The 17,458-nt window shown below is 42.8% G+C and overlaps 1 protein-coding gene across 2 annotated transcripts in view; it reads left to right on the top strand.

Annotated features, from left to right (window-relative positions):
• Positions 1 to 10,337: 10,337 nt before the first annotated feature.
• Positions 10,338 to 17,458, top strand: part of LOC142831739 (leukocyte-associated immunoglobulin-like receptor 1) — a 36,620-nt gene continuing 29,499 nt past the window's right edge. For both annotated transcript variants that reach the window (XM_075942129.1, XM_075942138.1), the window contains exon 1: positions 10,338 to 10,355. The gene's annotated coding sequence lies outside the window, so the exon portion shown is untranslated. The remainder of the gene's footprint in view (positions 10,356 to 17,458) is intronic.

Genomic DNA, 17,458 nt, shown 5'->3' on the forward strand with positions numbered 1-17,458 from the left:
TCTGGGCATTATTTTATTTTATTTTTATCGAGGCAGGATTTCTCTGTGTAGCTTTGGAGCCTGTCCTGGAACGCATTCTGTAGACCAGGTTGGTCTTGACCTCACAGAAATTCACCTGCCTCTGCCTCCTCGGTGTTGGGATTAAAGGCGTGTGCACCACCACCCGGGAACTATCTGCTCTTCATGTGAGAGATGTTAAGACATAGTATCACCCTGTGAATACGAGACCCAAAACTGCAGACACCAGAAGGAGTATGTTAGGAACACTATGTATAGATCTGTGAGTTTGCACTGCACAACTCTGGGGTCACCATGCCACATATTGTGAGGAGCCCGGTGAGACATTCCCCACTCAAGATAGGCATTCAGGGGTCAACTCAGTGCAGAGCCACCATCAGCCATGATACCTAGAGCGAAGGGGCTGGAGACTGCTGAGGAAGATGGCTGAGACTGTTCGAACATTACTGGAATGACAGATCTCTTGTATGTCCAGCCTTATAATGGAAGTCTAGGTAAAAGACTCATTGCTGGAAGTGTCTTCAACTTGGAGCAGTGTGGCATACTTGCTATTTCTCTCAGAGTAATTGCAGAGACTGGCAGGGCTCCACACGACCTTGGGTTAGCTCCCGATGCTTTCTCTCTTCCTATGCCTTTGCTCAGGACCTAGTTCCCTGTAGTCCGCGCAAGTCTGTGGTTCTCCAGATCTCCCGTGCAAGCCGCTCGATTGTGTCATCTTTTCTTGATCACTTTAAGAAGAATGAACAAGCTCACAGCAGCCTGCCATCTGTGGGGAATTCATTTCAAGGCATCCAACAGATGTCTGAAACCACATAGCGTATTGAATTCTATATATATACTATGCACCCACCACAAAGCTCAGTTTATAAACCAGGCCCAAGGACTACCAGTCGTCCCTAAAAATAAAACAGGATGACCATAAAACAGTGTAATAAAAGTTATAGAGAATGGGGTTCCCTCCTTACATACCTTATTAGCATTGTTTGCAGGGAGTATTACTTTGAGCGAAACTTCATCAAACTACTCAGAGAGACACGCGATTGAAAAGGTATAGTCTTTTTACTTCTGGTATTTTCTGGCTATGGTCGACAGTGGCTGATGAGCTGCAATGAAGCACTGCCATGGTAAGGAGGAGTCCTGCTTTGTCTGCCTGCAAGAATACAAATGCATCCAGAGTAGGGTTGTCTGTCTGCTGTCTATACTGATGGATACCAGGAGCCTGGAAAAGTATTTGGCAGATCACCACATTTTACTAAGTTTACTGAGTACACACACACACACACACACACACACACACACACACACACGCATAGGACTTTAGCAGTTTTAAGACTCTCTCCCCCAATCACTCTTTTTCATCCACCTCTCTCTTTTGTTGAAAACTTTCTTCTTCCTGGCAAGTCTCTCTCTACTTTTCTTTTTTCCTTTTTTAATTTATTTAATTGTTTTTGTTGAGCTATATATTTTTCTCCACTCCCCTTCCTTCCTCCTCATTCTCCTTCTACCCTTTCCCATGATCCCCACACTCCCAATTTACTCAGGAGATCTTCTTTTTTTTTCTATTTCCCATGTAGATTAGATCCATGTATGTCTCTCTTAGGGTCCTCTTTGTTGTCTAGGTTCTCTGGGACTGTGATTTGTAGGCTGGTTTTTCCTTTGCTTTATGTCTAAAAGCCTCTGATGAGAGAGTACATATGATATTTGTCTTTCTGTGTCTGGGTTACCTCATACAGCATCAATGTTCTCTAGCTCCATCCATTTGCCTGCAAATTTCAAGATGTCCTTATATTTTTCCGCTGTGTAGTGCTCCATTGTGTAAATGAACCACATTTTCCTTATCTATTTTTCAGTCTAGGGGCATTTAGGTTGTTCCCAGATTCTGGCTATGACAAACATTGCTGCTATGAACATATTTGAGCACATGGCTTTGTGGTACGATTGAGCATCCTTTGGGTAAATACCCAAAAGTGGTATTGCTGGGTCTTGAGGTAGGGTGTTTCCTAATTTTCTGAGAAATTGCCATACTGATATCCAACAGGGCTGTACCGGTTCGCACTCCCACCAGCAATGAATGAGAGTTTCCTTTACACCACATCCTCTCCAGCATAAGTTGTCATCAGTGGTTTTTATCTTGGCATTTTTAGAGGTGTAAGATAGAATTTCAGAATTGTTTTGATTTGCATTTCTCTGATGGCTAAGGATGCTGAACATTTCCTTAAGTGTCTTTCAGCCATTTTAGATTCATCTATGGAGAGTTCTCTGTTTAGTTCTGTACCCCATTTTTATTGGATTATTTGTTCATCAAAAGAAAGGTTTTTTTTGAGTTCTTTGTGTATTTTGGAGATCAGCCTTCTGTCCGATGTGGTGTTGGTGAAGATCTTTTTCCATTCTGTAGGCTGCCATTTTGTCTTGTTGAGTGTGTCCTTTGCTTTACAGAAGTTCTTTTTATGTGTGCCTGTCCTACTGCAGGGTTGCTTGCATGAGTATATTGTTTGAACAGAAGAAAGTGTAAAGTGGCAGGAGGATTAGGTATGGGAATGGGATGGACGGGGCAGGGGGAAGGGGCAGAATGGACACAGCACTTAAAAGGGATTTTCCCCACTGTGGCCATTAGAGGGAGCCCAAGACACAGATTAAGCATTTGCAATGGGAAAGTGGGTGGTGGGGTGCTTCAGTCTAGCGACTTTTAACTGGACCTTCTGTCTCCCATGATCCTCTGTTTCTCCATCGATACTATGGAGACTATAGATATGAAGAAACTGCAAAGCTTATTTTTTCTCCACTGGGCATTGAACCTCACGCATGCTGGTTAAGTGCTTTGTCAGTGAGTACATTTCCAAGATACAGTTGCCAGCAGTGAAAGATCTAACGCATAACAGGAGGACCGGAGTTAATAGCAGTGTATTGTATCATAAGCTTTGACATGAGAGTGGATTATTGCTACTTACCTGGGGGAATGGATTACTGTGTAAGAAGATAGATGCAATACTTTCTTCCATTATGGTAAGCAGTTTGTGGTATATATTTGTTAAGACGTCTTCTTGTATTTATTGTTAATATGTGCAAAATTTTATTTATTTATTTATTTATTTATTTATTTATTTATTTATTTATTTATTTATTTGACACAGGCTTTCTCTGTGTAGCCCTGGTTGTCCTGGATTTCATTGTGTAGATCAGGTTGTCCTTGAACTCAGATTTGCGTGCCTTTGACTCCCAAGTGCTGGGATTAAAGGTGTGCACCACAGCCACCACCACTTGGCATGAAATTTGTTTTAAAGATGCTTCATGTTGTAAACTTTAGCTATATACGATGCTTGTCTAAATTTACCAACTTTTATAAACATGTGATGTCGATGTCTCTATCTAATGTAATTTGTAACAGGCTCCCAGACCTTAGCACACTGATTCCATGATGGAAGTACCATTCAGGCTATAAAACTCAGCACACAGACAGCATCCACTGCCAAAATAAAAACAAAGACCTAACCCATCAAAATCCACAATTCTTGGAAAATCTCTAAATGTACTAATTTTGCTTTTCCACCTCTGTAGTTCTGTTTCTGGCTAAATGTTCTTGTTAACTGAAACATGTCAACCTAGGATATGGTTTCTGTGCTTAAAAATTCACCCTGAGGAAGACTCAAAGTTACACTGGGCACTTGAATACCCGATATGGTTGCAGCCACCTTCTCTGGTGGATACCCCACAACAGTGTTCACACCAATTACAGCTTTGTCCCTTTTGCACTGATCATAATATTCTCTTGGCTGGACAACCAGGAGAAGTATTCCCCCACTGGCCTGGGTGGAAATGGTTGCAGAGACAGCCTACTGTAGACTTTGCAAACAGTAGTTACTGGGGCTGCACCTTCAGGAGCCAGAGTTGTGTGCTGACAGCAGGCAGCTGCAACTGCTACACAGCTTCTTTAAGTTTGTGCAGAGTATTCAAAGTAATTTGTATTGGTAAAAGGATAGCTGGGCTCTCTGTTTGACTCAACAGTTGTCAGTTAGATAGTCAGATTGTCTATATCTCCCAGCATGTTTCTTTATTTTTAAGAAAATAAGTATCAGAGGGATGCTTGCAATGTCACATGACTTGACATCAATATTGACTGACATATGCCATGGCATCCAGTTACACATCTTTACTTATGTATTTATTTATTTATGCTTTGAGATATGGTTTCTCTATGTAGTCCTGGCTGTCCTGAAATTCACTATGTAGACCAGGTCTGACCTTGAACTCAAGAGGTCTTCTTGACTCTGCCTCCTAAGTGCTTGGATTAAAGAGGTGTTCCTCCACACCTAGCCCTACATATATGTTTCATACTAATTATTTACTCTTTGAAAATGTCATACATGTAAACAATGTATCTAGATCATATCCATTCCCCACTACCTCCATCCAGTTCTTCCCATGATTTCCCCTGACATACTTCCATTCCGGTTTTATGTCTTCTTTTTTTTTAAATTTTGTTTTGTAATTAGTTTTTTTGTTTGTTTTAAATCACTAGGTCCAGGTAGTGGCTACCCATGAATGAATGTGTGAGAAGTCATTCACGGGGGCACAGACAGCCTACTATCATTCTTCCACCGAAGAATAATTCTTTTTTTCCAAGAAACCATCAGTTGCCAATGACTCCTCAGCTAGGGGTGAAGTCTTGGCAATTTATTTTGTGTGTGTGAGAGAATGCCAGTGTGCTATGTGTATGCTGTGGCATGTGTATGGAGGTCAGAAGAAAACTTTCCTGTGTTGGTCCTCTCCTCTAAGCTCAATGAGACGGGGTCTCTCTTGCTGTCTCCTTGCTTCTGAAAGATTCTCCTGTCTCCTGGGCAGCTCATCTAAGTGTAAAAGTACTGGAATTACAGACATGAGCAACCATATCTGGCTTTGGGGGATGTTAGGGATTGAACTCAGGTTGTCCTGCTCCTTAGAAACTTTTGCCCACTGACTCATCTTCCCAGCCTCTCCTTCCTGCTCCTGACAAAGGCTTGCTCTCAAAGGAATGATTTCCAAGAATGACAGACACGAAGTTGGCGCATTACCCTCTCTCATCTGGTTGCGCACAAACTCAGAGGCGAACTAGGCTGGCACAGTGCATGGGTGTCGTTCCTGGCACCTCATAGCTACTACTTCATCTGTCACCCTGTCTGCCAGGATGGCCCCACTTCTCAAGAGAATTGAGAAATGTTTAAGAGACTAAGTATGCCACCATATCGAGGATAGATTAAAGGTAAACATTTTAGGAGAGACCAGGGGGGGAGTCCTTGCAATGCTGCATGTGATAGGTGAGCGTGGAAGCGTGGAGGGTATAAGATGCATGCCAGCTTTGGAGAATTGTGAGTGGGAATCCACATAATCTGCTGAGGTATGAGGAAAAGGAAGTTGAGGAGAATAGTGCTATATTTTATTTTAGACTGTAAAATTAGAAGATTGGAATTCTCATCTGACTCAGGAAGGACCCTAGGGAGAGCAGTTTAGAATTGTGCCTGTCTCATTTCCATATTCTCTCTCTCTCTCTCCTTCCTCTTCCTTCTTTCCTTTCCATTTTCCCTCCATTTATATACATGTAAGACAACACCATGTCTGCATGTCTGATACTGTCTTTGCTAATTAAAACCGATTTTTTATGTGTCTGTGTGCCTGAGTCTGAATGTGTGTATGTTCAGGTGCTCATGGACTTTAGAAGGGGGCATCACCCCTGGAATTGCAATTACAGCAGTCACCTGATAGAGTGCTGGGAACCAAACTTCAGATCCCCTATACGTGATCTTAACTGCAGAGTCATCTCTCGAGTGCCATTAAAATGTTTTGGTGCATGGATGTTTTACTTGCTTGTAGGTCTCCACACTACATGCATGCCTAGTGCTCATGCAGGCCAGAAGAGGACACTGGATCATCTCTAAGTGAAGTTGCAGACAGTTGCATTCTCTGTATGGATGCTGTGAATTAAATCTTCATCCTCTGGAAGAATAGCAACTGCTCTTACCCATCGAGCCATCTCCAATCCCCAGTTTTTTTGTCCTTTAAAGATGTAACCCAGGATGTCCAACTCTTGATTCTCCTTCCTCTGCCACCTAAATGATGAAATCACAAATATAACTGGACCTTTTTGTTCCCATTTTATTTTTATGCCTTAGTTTGAGCACTGTCTTTTGTTTCCTCTCTAAAACCAAAGAGAAGGATAGACCTTATCTCTGCTTCAATTAGTCCTTTCTCCCCACTTGAGCCTAAGTTGCTGTGAGCCTCACCTACTGACAAAGTTTTATAATTTCAGTGGCTACATTGTTCATATTTGATGTTTCTGCCTATCTAGTTTTGTGCCTTCTATTCCTTTGCTGACCCTCCAGGTTCTATTCCTTCTCAACTCTTTGTCCCTTGACTCCTACTTTCATTTTCAGAAACAGCAAACCCTAAAGCCATTGCATAGTGACCCCAAGCATGAACTTCTCTCTGAATTTCCTTCCTTGTTCTAAAATTGCAAACATTTCGTCTGTCTGCCTTGGAGAGACTCCAAGGTACAAACAGATGTTCTGTCTTCTATGTTCTTTTCCCTATTTTGTCAATGTTGGGAATCAAGCTCAGGGGCTAGAACATGCTGAGACAACTTGCTTTATCACAAAACTGCATCTCTATCCATTAAAAATAATGTTTATGTGTATGGATATTTTGCCTGCCTCTACGTCTATGCACCACACATGTGCCTTGGTGACCTTGGAAGACAAAAGAGAGTGTTGGATCCTCTAGAACTAGAATTACAGATGGTTGTAAGGGAATCAAATATCCATTCTCTCATAGAGCAGCCAGTGTTCTTACCTCATGAGACATCTCTCCAGTGCCCCTATCCATTTTATTTTCAACAGTAAAAGGCTTAGTCTAAAGTAACCTAGGGTGTACTTTAGGACCGTTAAGATCAAACCACAGTATGGTTAGTCAGCAGTGCCTTTATAGATAAGGAGCAAAGTAGTCAGAATCAAAATGAATTGATAATGAACACAATGGTACAGAAAACCAGGGAATTGTGAGTTTGAAGTCAGCTTGAACTATGTAGCAAAACCAACTCAAGCAATGAAATGATAACCCCCTTCCCAATGGAGAAGAATGGAGTCTTGGGGTTGGGGATGTGGCTCAGTTGGAAGAGTGCTTACTTAGAAAGTATGAAGGAAGCCTTCAGCTGTATCTCGTCTACTGCCTAGAGTGAGAGTCATGGTGAACACCCTAAAGAACTCAGGAGGTGGAGAAGGCAGGAAGATCACAAGTTCCTTGACCACATAGCAAGTTCTAGGCCATCCTGATCCCCACAAGAGCCAATCTTAAAACAAACACACAAGTGAAAAACAAAAACACAGTTACTTGTATTAACCCTTCAAAACTAACTGAAGCAGAGAGGTTCCTAGGAAGTGTATCACATGGTTACTTGATGCCAACTGGAGTCTTCTGACATCTGCTCCTTTTTTTGGGGGGGGGGTGTTTCAAGACAGGGTTTCTGTGTGTAACAGTCCTGGCTTTGTGGACCAGGCTGGCCTCAAACTCACTGAGATCTGCCTGCTTGTTTCCCAAGGGCTGTGATTAAAGGCGTGCACCACCACCACCATGCTGATTTCTGCTACTTCTTTTCCCATTTATAGTATTCTTTTGAACACAGCCATGTTTCATGAATTTTCACATCATTCATCAGTAGATAATACAAAACCTACAAATTCCCAAGACAGAGACCAAACATGAAAGGAGTCAAGGCAGCCTGGTCTACATAGTGAGTTCCAGGACAGCTAGAGCTACATAGACTAGAAAACTAGCCCAAATCTATTTTGTAATCAGGAGCCATTTTGATAGTCTAGCTTAGTCAGGTTTCTGCTTACTGTAAAACTTAGCATGTATTACATAAGCTGGGAAGCACCCTACCCGTATAGTCATAGACCATTCTGTAACAAATCTTACAGGAAGATTCCCTTAAAGGCTTGGTCTCACTTCTGTAACCAGACTTGCTTGTAAAATCCCCCATCCCTGTATGCTTTTGGCCTATGAAAAGGGCTTGAGCACTTGGTCCTAGCTGATCTTTTGAACCCTGTCTTAATGGAAGACAACCACTGAACCAGCTCTGGTGTACACAGCTTGCTTTGATTTGGATATGTGGAGTCAATGGTCTTTCTCCTTGCAAATGTGGGATTAATGGCTGAACTTTTTAAGAAAAAGAAGAAAAAAAAAGAAAAGAAGAGAGATAATATCATGACCTAAAAATTAAGAATTCTCTAGGAAATTCTGACCTGTGACATCAGAATTTTTTAATATGGGATAGAGGGGCTGTGTGAGAGGAGATTTATGTGGGGAGCTGTGGGGGTCTGTGTGAGGAGAGGTCTATGTGGGGAGCTGTGGGGGTCTGTGTGAGGAGAGGTCTATGTGGGGAGCTGTGGGGGTCTGTGTGAGGAGAGGTCTATGTGGGGAGCTGTGGGGGGGAGCTGTGTGAGGGGAGATCTATGTAGGAAGCTGTGGGGGGATTGTGTGAAGAGAGCTGTGGGGGGCTGTGTGAGGAGAGATATGTGTGGAGAACTGTCCCATAGGAAAGGAATTTTTGGTGAAATTTGCATATAAATATTTCATGGATTTTTTTAGTAATTTCTTTTTAAAATACTCATTATTAATATGCATTCGTGCACATGCTGTATGTGTAAGCAAGTCTGCGTGGGCATGTGCCATGGTGCACACATGGAAGTCAGAGGATGGCTCTCAGGAGTCGGTTATCTCCTTCCACTGTGGAATCTGAATAGGGTACTCGGCTTTCAGGGCTCTACCTGGGGCCCTCACCCACTGGTGACTTGTTTAATCTTCTCTAGAAACAGAAGCACGATTGAGGGTATGGTGGAGAGAAATAGATGTTTTTTTCTCCTTCCTCTTCTGACCAAAACTGTAAACAAATCCATTTCAACTAACACAAACTAAAACTAAAGGAAAAAAATAACCTAATCAGATATTTCTGGGAGCCAAAGCTTCCCCCAGGTTGTTTCCCCAGGCAGGAATGTGTGTGTATGTTTACGTATCCACAGTCACCATCTCAGTTTATGTACCTAAACTCACTACTAGGAGGCAAGGACCCCCTCCCCACTTAGATTACTACTGGTTTCCTCCCTTTCATTTAATAAAGGTAATGGCAGAGTAGTAAAAGGTTAGGGTAGAACGTCCGAGCAGGTTGAAATCCAGTCCCATGTCTTCATGCACAACACAGATCAAATGAATGAACCTTTTGAACTCATCTATAAAGTGTGCTCATCTATAAGGGGGGGTCTAGCAATTGAAACACCTTTCGCAAAATAGAATAAAAATTGAGGTTGGCACTGATATTTTTTTATGTTTCATTAAGTTGGGAAAGTTTTCTTCCATAATTTTGTCAAGGAGACAGAGACAGAGGAGCACGGGACAGAAATCTCAAGGTCCAAATCAGGAGCAGAAGGAGACGGAGCACGAGCAAGGAACTCAGGACCGCGAGGGGTGCACCCACACACTGAGACAATGGGGATGTTCTATCGGGAACTCACCAAGGCCAGCTGGCCTGGGTCTGAAAAAGCATGGGATAAATCCGGACTAGCTGAACATAGAGGACAATGAGAAATACTGAGAACTCAAGAACAATCGCAGTGGGTTCTTGATCCTACTGCACGTACTGGCTTTGGGGGAGCCTAGGCAGTTTGGATGCTCACCTTAGGAGACCTGGATAGAGGTGGGCGGTCCTTGGGCTTCCCACAGGTCAGGGAACCCTGATTGCTCTTGGAGCACATGAGGGAGGGGGACTTGATCGGGGGAGGAGGAGGGAAATGGGAGGCGGTTGCGGGGAGGAGGCAGAAATCCTTAATAAATAAATAAATTAAAAAAAAATTGAGGTTGGGTACTGTGGTGAATGCCTGTGATCCCAGTGGTGTGTGAGAATTGTCTGTATTCTGTCAATCATGTTTTGAATAAATGCTGATTGGCCAGGCATGTAGTATAGGTGGGTCAACCAGACAGGAAGTAGAGGTGGAACAATAAGAACAGAATTCTGGGAAGAAGAAAGCCCATTTCCCCCAGTCCTGCCCAGACCACAGAAGAAGCCAGATGCAATCTACCCGGCTGAGAAAGGTACCGAGCCATGTGGCTAACATAGATAAGAATAATGGGTTAATATAAGCTACAAGAGCTAATAAGAAGCCTGAGCTAATGAGTCAATACGTTTATAATTAATGCAGACTCTCTGTGTGATTTTTCTTTAGAGGCTTACCAGCTGTGGGAACTGGGCAGGACAGAAACCCCACAAGCCGGCCCCTCATGATACAACCCGGGATGCTGGGAGTGGAGGCAAGACTGTTGTAAGTTTGAAGCAAGCCTGGGTGGTATGGCGTTTTGTAGTGAGATTTAAGTAAACTGCCTGTAGGTGATTAAAATGTACCTGGAATGTAGAAAGAGCTAGGAAACAACAGCTGCTCTTTTTGTTGCCTTCCACAGTTCTGAGTCCATGAAGTGGTCCCACAGATATATTTAGAGAAATAACATGATAGGGCAACATGTGTGCTTAGAATCTCTTTTATTTTCTAAAAGATAAAGCCCAGTGGGGGTGGACTGAGAAGCTGTTGATAATAGCACTGGGACCTGTCTCTACTGCATGTTCTGGGCTTTTTGGGACCCTAGTCCATTTGGATGCACACCTTCCTAGGCCTGGATGGATGGGGGGGGTTTGGACTTCCCACAAGGCAGGGTACCCTGCCCTCTCTTAAGGAGGGAGGGGGAGGAAGGAGGGTAAGTGGGGGAATGGGAGGGGAATGGGAGGAGGGAAGGAAGTGTAATTTTTGAATAAAAAAAAAAGATAAAGCCAAACCACCAGAGAAGTTCTTTTTAATGCTGTGGGCATCTCTTAACATAGAAACATATAACTGACCAAAGTGGTCAGTGTTGATGGACAGCTCAGCCTTCAGTTGGACAGCTTGTCACTCCCTCCAGGACTCAAGGAACACCACAGAGGGGCTGGAGTGATGGCTCAGCAGTTAAGAGAACTTGCCATTCTTGGTTGAGACCCTCATTTGGTTGCTAGTACCCACATGGTGCCTTCCAACAGCCGTCTGTAACTCTAATTCCAGGGCCCTTGATGCCCTTTTGTAGCTACTGTAGGTACTACATATATGTGGTACGCATAAATGAAGGCAAAGATAAAGATAAAAATGAAGATAAAGTCAAATAAATACTCAAATATAAAGGAACATTTATAGAAGAGGGAGCCCAAAGAATCTAGGAGTCAGAAGATGGGGAAATAGTCACCAAAAGGATGCCATCTGGGTATAGTCTTTGCCTGTGTGTATTCACTGAAGCTATGCTTACCTCAGTTACCCCAGGAATTCCAGACGCCAGTCTTAATTTCCACATGGTGGCTTCACAGTACCAAATAATAAACAAAGCCCACCTTTGTTTACCTTGTTTACTTAAGACTTTATTTCCGTCTATGCGTGTGCTGGTGTGTGAGTGCATGTACATATAGGTGTCTGTGGAGCTCAGAAAGTGGCATCATGCCACTTGGAGCTGGAGTTAAAGGTAGTTGTAGCCTCCTGATGTAGGTGTCCTCTGGCGAGAATAGTAAACATTCTTTATCACTTAGCTACCCTTTCCAGCTCCAGGCTGGTTCAGTTTTAAAGAGTCTAGTACTACTTCAAGTTACATAATTTCTGAGGAAGTTTGTTGTGTATCTTTTTCAGACTGAGAGTTTCCTTGTTGCGCATTTCAAGTGTCATGTACACATAGGTAGTCCTTCCATAGCCACGACAGTGATGATGTACCAGTTGATCAGAAAAATGAACACAACTACTCAAGGTTTCATGAAAAGGTGGCTTACTTAATGTTCCCCACTTTATTAGGCATGCCTGGCACAGTGATGCCATGTTTAAATTCAACCCTCCTTCAGATTTGGCAAGTAGAATCTCTCTTGGCAGGTCAGGATAGCTAGTGTTACCTGATACTTGGGTCAGAGATGGTGTTCATGGAGGACATGGGCAGGCACAAATATACTTTAACAGAACAGTTCTCTGCTATGTCCTAGTCAAGGTAAGGAGGAACCAAATCAATGAGAAACACTTTCTAAGAAAGGGGAAATGCTTGATAAGAAAACCATAGGTAGTTATGACGGAACACCTGATGGCCATAGCCTGTACAACTGTTGGCCAGGGTGAGGCTAGGGAGACAGCACAATGCTTCCTGTGTTTACTTCCTGGTTTTCCCTTGGTAAAGTATAGAATTATGAGAGCTCGTAGGGTGTGAGTTTTGGGCACAGGGAAGATAGGCCCTTAGATCCAAGTCCTGCTTGCGTTCATGATGTTGGGATTCATGGGGAGAACAGATAGTGACCAAAGGGCAGTATCCATCTAGGCTTCCTGTTCCCCTGACTCTAGCTAGGACCATGCTGAAAAGCCAGATGAAGCTCAGATTTTTGAGTGAAATCCTGTTGAAAGTCTGAATTTCTTTTGAGGGCTGAGTCCATGTAGCCTGAGAACAGAAGGGCAGGCAAGTCCTTAGAATAAGTTGTGAAGGTTGGCTCATATTAGGCAAGAGAGGTGGTGTTAGAGGGACAAAGAGTGAGAGGGTGACTGTGGAAATGATCTTGGAGTCTAAACTTGTATTTGGGACATTAGATTCTAACTCCTCTCTAGAGTAACCCTCATAGCCACCTTCTGAGTCCTATGGATTTTGTCCAGATGGAGAGATACTTGTTTTTATGTACATATCTCATTTTTTCCTCTCCCACTCCTCTTCCCTCCTTCTCTGTTTCTCTCTGTGTGTACCTCTCCATATATGTATCTGTCTTTGTCGTCAATCTGTCTGTCTGTCTGTGTGTATGCATGCACATGTGTATGTTTTTAGTATCTGACAAGGTCAGAAGAGTGCATCAGCTCCCCAGGAGCTAGAGTTATGGGCTACTGTGAGACACCAAACATGGGCACTGGAATTTGAATTTTGATGCTTTACGTGAGCTGTAAGCACTCTTAGCCACAAAACCATCTCTTTAGCTTTGAAAAGACTATTTCAGATCAAGAGTAACAATGCTCTGGACATCATTAGGGTCCTGAACAATGCCAAAGCCATCCATCTTTTTCCACAACAGCAGACCATTCAGGATTCTATCATGGTGACAGCTGATGTCTTTGAGTTGGACACACCCAGCAGTTGCCCAGCAACAAGTTCGACTCTAATGTCCAGAGAGGGTATGGTGATTAGTTTAAATTGTGAACTAGACAAAACCTAGAATCATCTGGGAAGATACTATCATTGATGGATTTTCTACATTGGGCTGGTCTGTGGTCAGGTATTGGGGGCTTGTGTGAAGATTCAGCTGGCAGTGGGTGGCACCCTTCTTTAATCAGGGGCTCCTGAAGTAAGTAAGAGTGGAGAAATCAAACCAACACTGACATTTTTTTCTCCCTGTTCTTAAATATAGATATGATGTGACTAGGTGCTTCAAACTTGTGCCACAGTGAGTTCTGAGCTACGGTGGACTGTAAACTGGAACTGCAGCCTAATATTTAATATTTTTCTCTCCAGATTTACTTTTTGTCTGGATCTTTAATCATTGCAATAGAAATGGAACTAGAACGGATAAGAAAATAAATTTTCCCATGTAAAAAATTTTCTGTGTTTAAGTACAGAACAAGGGCATTGAGAGAGAAGGCAAAACAAAAAAAAAAAAACAATTAACCAAACAACAACAAAACAACAACAACAACAAAACAAACCTTATATACAGCTAGTACTCCCTATGGTACAGGGACTACCATTAGCTTCCAAGAGATTCGTGCTAGTTTCTTGGAGGAGCTTGGGTATGTCTTCCTTTGGTGATACTTAGGGTTTCAGGTTGCTAAGTTCCCACTGAGTAAAGGGTCAAGATCTTAAGGTTAGGTTGTTTGTGGAGAGTTAGAGCAGCATGTTTTCTGTGACTGACATGAGCTCAGGTTTTCAGCACTTGGTGACCAGTGGGAAGTCTATGAAACCTTTGGGATACAGTGTCTTAACTGGTAGACATTGGCCACTGGAGGTGGGCCTTTGAAAGTTATAGCCTGGCATTTCCAGCCATGATCCCAGTTTCCTGATCCACTAAGATGTGAACAAGATACACCGAAAACTCCTGCTATACAGACCTTCAAGTGAGCCCACAACTTCAGGCATGGATCTTGTGATGGGCAACTGGTGACTCTTTGTTGATTGATTTCAAAGAAAGGAGAGTCTCATGACTAAGCTAGTCTACAAGGGGAAGTGACTTGCTTAGGTCACTGAAGCTGTGGGAGACTGAAGCAGAGGAGGAACTTACTGTAAATATAAATCCTGACTCTAGAGCCAGTGTTTCTGTAGCCCTTTTAGCTGTTGATGCTGTTTGTTAGTTTGTTTGTGGAGACAAGGTTTCTCTGTGCATTCCTGGCTGCCCTGGAATTCTCTCTGTAGACAAGACTGGACTTGAACTCACAGAGATCTGTTAGCCCCTGCCTCCCAAGCTGCAGCCCTTCTAACATCTCAGTGACCAAGTTTTCATTGAACACCTGTTCAAGTGATCAAATTCATAGGAGAAGCAACTATGGACAATGGGATGGATGCAGAGTGGTGGGAATGTGGTTATGGGCTGTGAAGAGCCAATGTGGTGTGGCAGTTACAGGTACAGTGCAGCTGTATCTTACAAAGGCAAGAATATTTTTTATAACACCAAGCAATCTTTTTTTAAAATTTGTTTTTATTGAGCTATATATTTTTCTCCACTTCTCTCCTTTACTCTCCCCTCCCCTTCTACCCTTTCCCATGGTCCCCACGCACCCAATTTACTCAGGAGATCCTGTGTTTTTCTACTTCCCATATAGATTAGATCTATGTATGTCTTTCTTAAGGTCTTCATTGTTGTCTAGGATCTCTGGAACTGTGAATTGTGGGCCGGTTTTCTTTGCTTTATGTTTAAAAACCACCTATGAATGAGTACATATGATATTTGTTTTTCTGGGTCTGGGTTACCTCACTCAATATGATGTTTTCTAGAGCCATCCATTGGCCCACAAATTTCAAGGTGTCCTTATTTTTTTTCTGTTGTGTAGTACTCCATTGTGTAAATGAAACACATTTCCCTTATTCGCTCATTGGTTGAGGGGCATTTAGGTTGTTTCCAGATTCTGGCTATGACAAACGATGCTGCTATGAACATAGTTGAGCACATGGCCTTGTGGTACGATTGAGCATCCTTTGGGTAAATACCCAAAAGTGGTGTTGCTGGGTCTTGAGGTAAGGTGTTTCCTATTTTTCTGAGAAATTGCCATACTGATATCCAACAGGGCTGTACCAGTTCGCACTCCCACCAGCAATGAATGTTTCCTTTACACCACATCCTCTCCAGCATAAGTTGTCATCAGTGGTTTTTATTTTGGCATTTTTAGAGGTGTAAGATAGAATTTCAGAATTGTTTTGATTTGCATTTCTCTGATGGCTAAGGATGCTGAACATTTCCTTAAGTGTCTTTCAGCCATTTTAGATTCATCTATGGAGAGTTCTCTGTTTAGTTCTGTACCCCATTTTTTATTGGATTATTTGTTCATCAAAAGAACGGTTTTTTTGAGTTCTTTGTGTATTTTGGAGATCAGCCCTCTGTTCGATGTGGGGTTAGTGAAGATCTTTTTCCATTCTGTAGGCTGTCGTTTTGTCTTGTTGACCATATCCTTTGCTTTGCGGAAGCTTCTCAGTTTCAGGAGGTCCCATCTATTAATTTTTATCTCAGTGTCAGTGTTACTCGGGTTATAATTAGGAAGTGGTCTCCGTGTCAACGTGTTCAAGCATACTTTCCACTTTCTCTTCTATGAGGCTCAGTGTGGTTGGTTTTATGTTGAGGTCTTTGATCCATTTGGACTTGGGTTTTGTGCATGATGATAAATACGGGTCTATTTTCATTCTTCTACATGTTGATATCCAGTTATGCCAGCACCATTTGTTGAATATGATGTCTTTTTTTCATTTTGTATTTTTTGCTTCTTTGTTAAAAATTAGGTGTTTGTAGGTGTGTGGATTGATATCCGGGTCTTTAATTCTGTTCCATTGAAAACCAAGCAGTCTTGATCCTTGCTATCTGCCATCCCCCCGCCACAAAACTTGCTCATGGAATTGGAGAAAAATGTACATTACTAAGTGAAAGAAGCCAGTCTCACATGGTACACAGCACAATATGAGCTACAGATCCTGATGACAGTAATGTGTATCTGTATCTTTTTGACAAAGTAGACCACTCTGGTGGGGCAGAGCAGGGCAGGGAGGACACCAGAAACGCTATTCACCTTCTGTTCAGTTTTTCTGTGAACCTCAAGTCTCTATTAAAATGTGGCTGGGACAGTCTGAGGGGCCACTGACAGTGGGGCCAAGATTTATCTTTACTGCTTGAATTGGGTTTTTGGAGCGCGTTCTCTTTGGAGAGATAACTTGCTCAGCCTAGATATATTTGGAAGGGTCTTGATCCTGCTTCAAAGCAATATGGTAGACTTTGTTGACTCACCATAAGAAGCCTTACAGTCTCTGAGGGGTGGATAGGGGTGGAGTGGGGGGGGGGAAGGTGGAGGGAGAACGAAGGGAGGGAGTGGGAACTAGGACTGGTATGTAAAATTTCAATTAAATAATAATAATAAAACAGAATCAAATGAGTCATCTGAGTTTGACACCTTGTAGTGAACGTTTGTTTGGCCGGTGGGGCTTGTGACACAGCAAGAATTGCTCATTGTGTGGAAAATTTCTCAATGTGGTAAGACCAAAGGCAAGAAGAGTGAAATTTGAGACAAGTGGGTGCTTCTGCTCCTCTGAGAAACCTGCAGAGGAAAAGAGCATACTGCCCTGCCTAGAGCATCATTTCCTATACCTGTTATTTCAAGTCTGTAGTAATATGAGCGGCGGCAGGGTTGCGTCCCCAACACCCCAAGCCGCTTGCCCGGCTCGGCTAGCTTATGCCCCAAATAATTACACGGACACTGTATTCTTTTAAACACTGCTCTGGCCCATTTCTAATAATCTATGTAGCGCCCCTAGGTGCGCTTACCGGGAAGATTCTAGCCTAAGTCCATCCTGGGTCGGAGCTGGGGCATGGTGTGCGTCTTCCCTGGAGCAGGTAGCATGGCGTCTCTCTGAAGGCGTCTGCTCCGGAGAGGAGAGCTGTGGAGTCTGACCTCACTTCCTCTTCCTCCCGGCATTCTGTTCTGTTTACTCCACCCACCTAAGGGTGGGCCTATCCAATGGGCCTAGCAGTTTCTTTATTGCTTAGCTAATGAAATGAACAGATTGATATATGACACTCCCACATCACTTCCCCTTTTTCTGTTTAAACAAAAAAAGGAAGGCTTTAACCTTAACATAGCAAAATTACATATAACAAAACAGTTATCAAGTAAAAGTTACATCAGAAACATTTATACATATAACAAAATTGACC

Source organism: Microtus pennsylvanicus, chromosome 1 (assembly GCF_037038515.1).
Source record: "Microtus pennsylvanicus isolate mMicPen1 chromosome 1, mMicPen1.hap1, whole genome shotgun sequence".
Classification (NCBI taxonomy): Eukaryota; Metazoa; Chordata; class Mammalia; order Rodentia; family Cricetidae; genus Microtus; species Microtus pennsylvanicus.